Raw genomic sequence first — 8,992 nt, 5'->3', positions numbered from 1 at the left:
GAAATGCAGTTGTCCCTGCGCGGCCGCCGGCGGGGCCCACAAGTGGGGCCGCGCGGGGAGGAGCGGGGTTGCGGGCGGGGGAAGGGGGGCCAGGCGGCGCCCCCAGACCCTCTAAGGAGGCCCGACCCCTTTCCAGAGAGGAGGGTATTATAATGGGTGTCCGGAAGCCAGCCCTGTTGCGGGGGACTGGGAGCCGGGTGAAGAATAGGAAGCCCCCTCCATGTCACCCCAGCACTAGTCGCATTGACTTCCCGACTTGCGGGTAGGAGAACCGGAGCGGGGAGCCTCACTCCACCGGGCCGATCGGGGTATAGGGCGTCCGGCCCCTCCCGACTCCGGAAGCAGCGCGGGAAAAGGCGAGCCTGGAGGGGGTGGGGCGGGGAGACCCGATCATTCGACTGGGAGTGGGACTACCCAGAGAGGTTGCAAACGTGCCAGGAACCTAGGGTGGGGGTGCAGAACGTGGACGTATATCTGGGGCTTGTACACAGCTGAAATGTGAAGAAGAGGGCGGCATCCTGGGAATTGTTGTCATTGTGAAGTGCCGTCGAGTCGATTCCGACCCATAGCGACCCTGTACAGGGTTTCCCAGGAGCAGCTGGTGAGCTTGAACCGCCGACCTCGACCCTGTACAGGGTTTCCGAGGAGCAGCTGGTGGGCTTGAACCGCTGACCTTGCAGTTCATACCGCTTTGCAGTCTGGCGCATTAACCCACAGCGCCACACTAGCTCTCCTGGGAGTTAGAGCCCATGAAAGGAAGCCTAATGAAGTGCTGAGGTCAGCAGAGATTGGGAGGAGGGTGGGAATCAAAGATTCTATTCGTTCATCCTATCACACACCACCTGTCGCCCCCAACATCCTTGATTGCTTCAACGGTTTCTGAACTCTGGGCAGATCTTCTACAACATTAACTTATTCAATAAATGGGAAATTGACTTTGGTTATTCTTTTTTCCACATGGTTTGGTTTCATACTCTCATTTTGGGGCGACTGGTAAGTACCCACCTCTGAAGACAAGCTGCCTAGGAGATATAAGGGAGGTGGAGGTCAAAATGCAGTTCCAGCTCTGCCCCAGGCAGCTTGCCAAAGGATCTGTCCCCATCTTCTAGAAAAGCCTGCCTCAGAGCACTTGCACATCTGGGACAGGCCCCAGGGAAAAATCCCTCGTCTCCTGTTGGGGGCTTGCAATTCCCTAGCTCTGCTGAGACAGATGAGCAGGCACAGCCACAGAGACATCTGATGGTAAAAACCGCAAACCAAAGAACCCTAGACAGCAACTTGCTTCCATCATTTGCATATCAAGGGTAAATTTCTCCAGCAAGTAGGGAACCTGGGAGGAGGAGAAACCTCAGAACCACGTGGCATTAGGTTGCCAAGACAACGGCATGTTGCTCGAAGACTAGGTTTGCAAACCCCTCAGCCACCACTGCTTTCCTCCTACTCTGCCCATGCTCCTTCACAAGATGGTGCTAAGTGATCCTTAAATCCCAGGTTAAAACCAGTTGCCCTTGAGTGGACCCTGTGCAATGTGCATTGTTGTTGTTGTTAAGTGCCTTTGAGTAGGTTCCAACCCATAACGACCCTGAACAGGGTTTCCTAGGATGTAAATCTTTACGGGAGCAGAAAACCTCCCGTGGAACAGCTGGTAGTTTCGAACTGCTGACCTTGTGGTTCACAGCCAGATTCGTAACCACTACGCTACCAGAGCTCCTCCATATGCATTAGAGTAGAACTTCATAGTTTTTAATGGAAGTAGATCTCCAGGAGAGGTACTAAAGGTGGACTCAATTTTTTGATTAGTAGCTGAGCATGTTAACCTTAGGGTCTTCTCGTTATTAGTGCCATCAAGTCGGTTTCAATTCAAAGTGACCCTGCATTGGGTTTCCGAGGTGCATCTAGTGGGCTTGAACTGCTGAGTTTGAGGGTAAGTAGTCTAATGCTTTTCCTACAGCACCATACCAGGACCTTCCTAGTGTCTCCTAGACACAGGTTGTTGTTATTGTTAAGTGCCTTCGACTTGGTTCCAACTCATAGCCACCCTTTAGAGGGTCTCCAAGGCTTTTAAATCTTCCAGGGAGCAGAAAACCTTATCCTTCTCCCTTAGAGTGACTGGTGAGCTTGAACCATCGACTTTGTGGTTTGCACCTTTAATCTAGCAGGAATAATTTATGCCTCTAATGCTGACTTCTGACCCCTTTTCCTGAGATGTAATTGAAAGCTCAGGGTTTATCCTCTGCTAGAATATGGAGTCCTGGTGTGGTGCTATAGGATAAGTAACTGGACTGCTACCACAAGGTGGGCAGTTCAAACCCATCAGCCGCTCCATGGAAACCCTACACAGGGTCACTATGTCGAAACTAACTCTATGGCATTTAACAACAAAACAACAGATTATGTTATCAGGGTGGATGTTTGTTTTTAAGTGCTGTCCAGTCGATTGCGACCCTGTATAGGGTTTCCAAGGAGAAGCTGGTGAACTGGGACTGCCAACCTTGTAGTTCAAATGGATTTGCAGTCTGGCACATTAACCCACAGCACCACAGCAGGACTCCATGTTATCAGTGTATTACCCTACATTTACCCTCGGTGCCACTCATCTGCCACTTCCCTACTTGCATTCTCTGTCACCTTCGCATTTTGGAATCCAGAATATGCATCTGCAAACTTGGAAATTTCCCTGTTTACACTTACCTTTGGGTTGCTCATCAAAATTTTAATGTATTATTATTGTTGTGTTGTTATTGTTAAATGCTGTTGAGTCGGTTCTGACTCAGTGACCTTATTATATAGGATTTCCGAGGCTTTGAGGGAGCAGAAAGCCTCATCTTTCCCCTGCATTATTATTATAGACACCAAATAAAACTGATCACTGTAGTGCACAATATTCCTTGAAGCACACTCTTCTTGGGCTTTGATAACATTCGCCTTCATTTGAGGCAGTTCTCCTGAAAGCTGTTTCTCTGATCCCTTCCTTGCTTCTCACCTCCTGACTGGGTGATGTCTCCCGCTCACAACACTACCTCTGCCTCTGAGCAGACACCCTCTCCACTCCACCCTACCCTGGGCTTTCAGAGCCCCCTCTAGTGCTCCTGCTCTTCACATTCAGCTGCCTGTCACTGGGACACCTCAGACTCAGAGGCTAAAAGTGAACTCAGAGCTGCTCCCTCTCCAAGCTTCCTTCTCACCTTCCCTGAAGACACAGCTCTGGCTCTTATCTCTCCCCTGCATTCTATTGGTACCAGGTTCTAGTCATTCTCCCTTTGGTCTCCTGCTTCTTCATTCCCTATTTCTGTTTGATTTGGGGGCCCATAGTCTTCTCAGAGGATGAGATGTCCCTTTTGTTTTAAGCCCACCCCTCCAGCCTGTTTCAAGAAACTCTATTAATTTATTTTTTCTTCACCCCACTCCCATTCACACCTGCAAGTACTACAAAATGTCCTTCTAAGAAAACTTTTCCCAGCCTGCCCTGCCCTCAAGCCATTACCCTATTTGTCTCTTCCTGATTCATGGAAAAACTTCCTCTAAAAGATTGTAGTTGTCAAAGACTTCTTTTTGATTAGATCCACCATCAACACTCATGGAAGGGACAGTCAAGAAACCAAATCTTGCCTTGCATTAGGCATTTCTGCTGCACAAGACCTATTTAAAGTGTTCAAGATGAAAGATGTCAGTTTGAGGACTAGTGGGTCCTTGACCCAAGTCATGGTATTTTCAATAGCCTCATATGCATGTGATAGTTGGACAGTGAATAAGGAAGACAGTAGATTTGATGCATTTGAGTTATGGTGTTGGAGAAGAATATTAAGATTACCATGAACTGCTAGAAGAACAAACATCTGTGTTGGAAGAAGGACAACCAAATGTTCTTTGGAAGCGAAGATGGCAAGACATGTCTGTCATACTTCAGACATATTATCAGGAGGGACCAGTCCCTGGAGAAAGACATCAAGCTAGATTAAATGGAAGGTCAGCAAAAAAGATGAAGACCTCCCCCCAACGAGATGGATTGGTACAGTGCCATCAGGAATGGGCTTAAGCTTAATAACAATTGTGAGGATGGCACAAGACACTGTTTTGTTCTGTTGTGCATAAGGGAGCTATGAATTGGAATTGACTTAATGTCACCTAACAACAAAAAAGCCAAACAGAATCTCTCTGCATCCTCAATCCCTATTCAGTCTTTAACCTGCTACAACCCATGATTTCACCAGGCATCAATCACGTCAACCCATGGGCAACTCCTCCCTGCGTCTCCCCCCACTCACGCCCCCATCTCCATTGTAGCCCACAAACCCCTCTTCCCAGAATGTTCTTACAAAAGGAATAGAGTGGCAAGGGTACAGACTGGACTCCTGATTGGTCCACTTGAAAGCTGTATGACTAGGTACCAATGGGTATGACGCTATGCCTCAGTTTTCTCCTCTCTACTTGGAGCTAACAACAATGCCTACCTTAAGGGATTGTAATGAGAATAAAGCAAATCAGTACACATGAAGTGTAAAGAACAGTGCCTGGCACATTAAAGTTTAAATAAATGCTTGCAGGATTATTAATGATATTGTTGCATCTGCTCCCAGATCTATATCTATACTGGCTCCCCCTCTTGAGCTCCTGACTGGTGTGTCCTTGGGCATTTCCACACCATCCTTTGTCCTGGGTAAGGACATTCATTCATGTGAGCTAAAAACGTTTGCTGTTTTCCTCCTCTCCCACATTCAAACCCCCAACCAAACTCAGGTCTCCCTACTTCTTAAATTCTCTCAATCTGCCCACCTCCATTCCTTCTTCTCTGCCCCCTGGTTCAGGGCTGACACCAGGCCCTTTATCCTTCAATCCGTCTTCCTCAGTACTATCAGTTATTCTTCTACAGCATATTTTGATGATGTTTCTCCCCTGTTCAAAACCCATGGATGACTCTCCATTGCTTGGAAAATGAAATTGAAATCCTTTGAGTTATCCTTCCCAGTCTACCTTTAATCCACATTTGAGACCATCCTCATTCCTGTCTTCATCCCACCCACCCTACCACCCAGCCCCAAGCTAGAACCTTGCTGTTCCACAGAGTGAATAGGAAGGTAATGACAGTCTCCTGTTAACACTGAAGGCCTATGAAGCACCAGTAACTGGGAGGGTCTGTTGGTATCTGTAGTGTCTCTCCTTTATTATGAGGTTGAGGCTGGCCCAGAGCTTTTGGAGTCTGGATTCAAAACAGTGGGTTTTCCAGCTTGACCAAAGGAAAAACAGGACATTTCCCTCTAGGATTTTCTCAGTCCAAGACAAATGATATCAGGATGTTAATGGTGGGCAAGATTATGGAGAGTCCAAATGATCAAGCAAATGAGGATAAATATCAGTAATAGGTGAATCTAGGTATCCTTCGTGGTCTTCTTATTTTTGTAACTTTTGGTAACTTTTAAATCATTACCAAATAAGGAAAAAGCATTCTAATCCTATGGAATAGCTTGATCAGAAATGTGAAATATAAGTGTAAATGGTTGTTGTTGTTGTTAAATGCCATGGAGTCTATTCTGACCCATAGCAACCCTGTATAGGGTTTCCGAGGAGCAGCTGGTGAGCCTGAACCACGGACCTTGCAGTTCAAACGGCTATGCAATCTGGCGCATTAACCCACAGCGCCACACCAGTGTAAATGGTAGAAAGAACCAATGCTGACAAAAGTGGGTCTTCTGAAAAGTTAACCTAACGGAGAAGAGCCGAGAACAGGACCCTACCCAGAGAAGCAGTGATGCCTGAGATGGAGGCAGAGACGATGACATGGAGCGATGGAGCAGCTGGGGACTTTAGATCCAGAGAGGGAGAGCGACTGTGAGCTGAAGACTGGGGGTGGGGGTGGGGGGAGTGTAGGGGGCAGGCTTTGTTGTTGTGTTGTTGTGAAGTACCGTGGAGTCGGTACCGACTCATAGTGTCCCTGCATAGGGTTTCCGAGGCTGTAAATCTTTACGGGAGCAGAATGCCTCATCTTTCTTCCGTTAGTAGCCGGATTTGTAACCACTACGCTACCAGAGCTCCTTAGGGGGCAGACTTGCAGGGCATATATACCCTTTGGTTGGTTGATGATGCATGGAGGGGATTGTAACCATGGCAATGAAACGGTATAATAAATAAATAAACAAAAACTGAAAGAAAAAAAAAATTAACCTAGCAAAAGGCCTCCCTGATAAACCATGACCGTGGCCTCACCTGGATTTGCAAACCGGCATCCTCTTTAAGCCTCTTTCCATTCACTGCACGTGTGATTTAGATGGATTCTGCCGTTCATTAGGGGTACAACATTGCATTTGGTAACATGTCATCTGCAGAAACCATAGAACTGAATTTTATCTATTCGCATAGAGTACAACAATTGTGCAGTAACAGTGAAAATCATTCGGCATGAGCTTCAGCATGAGAGTAGCATTGCTCTGAGTGAATGACCAACACCGACCAATCAGAACGCAGGAGATATCAACCAATCCTGGCGCGGCAATGGTGTAGTCGAGGCGGGGCCGGCACGCCCGATACTTGTTTGTCTGCCTCAGCTCCGCACCAGCACTGGTTCTGACTATGGTAGAAAAAGGCTAAGAAGAAGCTGGCAAAGTCGATTAGGTCAATGGTTTTGTTGTTGTTATTTTTGTTATGTGCCGTGAAGTCGGTTCTGACTCATAGCGACCCTGTACCAGGTTTCCGAGGCGGTAAATCTTTACTGGAGCAGAAAGCTTCATCTTTCTCCGACTGCTGACCTTGAGGTTCACAGCCCGATTCGTAACCACTACACTACCAGAGCTCCTTAGATCAATGATGGAGGGCATCAAATTTAAGGCTTGCTGATCCAGCCATGGCAAAACCACCTCTGGTGCACACTCTGCATGATTCCTTTCTCAGATCCCATGAGTCCAGGCTGTCTTAGGGCAAGGAGATGGAGTTGATGAGGTCTCTCGAGTGTCTGGTTTTTCTCCCCCATTCTACCTAGGTAGATGGTGACACCCCCTTTTCCTCTTGGGAAGGAAAGAGGAGGTCAAGGCTGCTTTAGGCTTGATAACGACTCATACCAACCCTGGGGTTTCCGAAGCTGTAAATCTTTATGGGAGCTGAAAGCCCTCTTCTTTCTCCCCCGGGACCGCTGATAGTTTCCAACTGCTGACCTTGAGTTTAGCAGCCTGACTAGTCAAGCTTACAGCTAGCTATTAAAGAAAGAACTTACCAATTGTCAGGGTGGTGAGATTGTAGGGTGAAAGGAGTTGCACAGGGGGCGTCTCTGGACATCTCTGGAGATCGTGAATATGGGGAAATGGAGGAGTTAAGGAGCCAGGTGGAACAACTTCCCCAGATGGGCACGGATCATGGCATTTCCCCCTAGATCACCCAACCGGATTGATCCCTGTGTCTCTGCTTCTCAAGGCATGTATCGTCCATCTAACTTTCTCATTCCTGGGCTGAAGCTCTGGTTCCCATGCTGAATACTAGCTCCCCAAAGGATCCACTCTGAGATGAGGAACTAATGCAGGCAGGGATTGTCTCCCTTGCAGGTCTCTCTGAGGATGCAGTTGGTGCTGTTGTTCCCGTTATTGAGCTGGAAAATCAAGGAGCAGGTAAGGTAAATGAGTTCTATTTGAGTTTGGGATACATTGAATGTAAGGTTCCTTTCTCTATACCAGACTCTATGCTAAGCACTTTACATGATTTTCTTCCTTTCTGACTGATTGAAATGATACTTTTCTGAAACCTTTTCTAGTCACTGAAGCTATAATGATCACAGCTGGTTTGGACTAGCAGCCTGAGAGTCCTCTGAGTAATCCTGTTCAGTTTAGGAAGGGTGCAAGGGGTGTGGAGAGAAGCAATGTGTGAATGACACTACAGGAGGCACAAGGGCATTTCCTTTTAAATCTCTAAGCTTCTTCCTAACTCCCAGTCATCCCTTTTCCCGGACCCATTCCTTCCACAGACAGACATTCAAGGTTCATTTCTCTCTGGCTCTTTTCCCAACATTAACAAAGGTAGGAATTTCTTGGCTCACAGGCAAGGCCCTGGGGGATCCAGGCTCCTTCAAGCTGTATATTGAGTGGAGTTTACACTGACATTGGGGATGCAGGGCCAGAAAAGGCTCTGGTGACCCCCAACTGCCCCTAAGATTGACAAAGACACAGTGTCCTGCTAGAATCTGAGGTTGGCTCTCCTCTCCCCGAGTGGCCTCTAGGACAGGCTCAGCTGTCCCCGCCTTGGACCTGAGCACTGACTGCCAGTCATGAAGGGCACGTCCTTCCACTCACCTTGCTCTCCTCATCCTCATGCCAGAGGAACAGCTCATGGGCAAAACAGAACCTTTTCCTCAAATGCCTCCATTTCACCTATGGTTCTTGTTCCATTTATAGATATGTTTAGGAAAAGGTGACATTCAGATAACAGGACTGACAGACAATGCATGTGGACCCCACTTTGAGAAAACTCTATAAATGTGAATTTACAAAAACACCACAGGGAATTCTCTTGTGAAAGGATTCACTCCTTCAGTAGTGCTTTTAACTTCTTTTATGCATTCCGAAACAGGATATTGAGGAGAGGAGAGTCAGGTGGGATGTTAAAGATAATTAGGGGTGGCAAGTTATTCATGTGAGTGATGATACAGAATTTGAAATATGGAAATCCTCACCACAACAAGACAGCATTTATAAAGCAGTGTCATGCCTGTCTTGGGAAGGGAAGGCTAAATAGTCAACCCCTGATGTATAAGTCCAAGGAGGAGGATAGATCACACAAAGGACCATACCAAAGCTCTTGATCCTCCCTTCTGTTCTTGGAAACTAAATGGGCCTTAGATTGCTCAAAGACGGATGGTCAGGAGAAGGTGGAGTCCAGATGAATGCCCCAACTCAGTCTTCAGCCCTGAAGCATATAACACACTGACTGCCCTCTACTTTTACAAGGCAGGGAGAGATTTTCTAGTGATCTAAGTCAGGCCACCTGTGGACTTATAGGTCCAGATGGGAGCAAATGA

Source organism: Chrysochloris asiatica, unplaced genomic scaffold (assembly GCF_000296735.1).
Source record: "Chrysochloris asiatica unplaced genomic scaffold, ChrAsi1.0 scaffold00007, whole genome shotgun sequence".
NCBI classification, from domain to species: domain Eukaryota; kingdom Metazoa; phylum Chordata; class Mammalia; order Afrosoricida; family Chrysochloridae; genus Chrysochloris; species Chrysochloris asiatica.
This window is presented reverse-complemented; position numbering follows the sequence as displayed.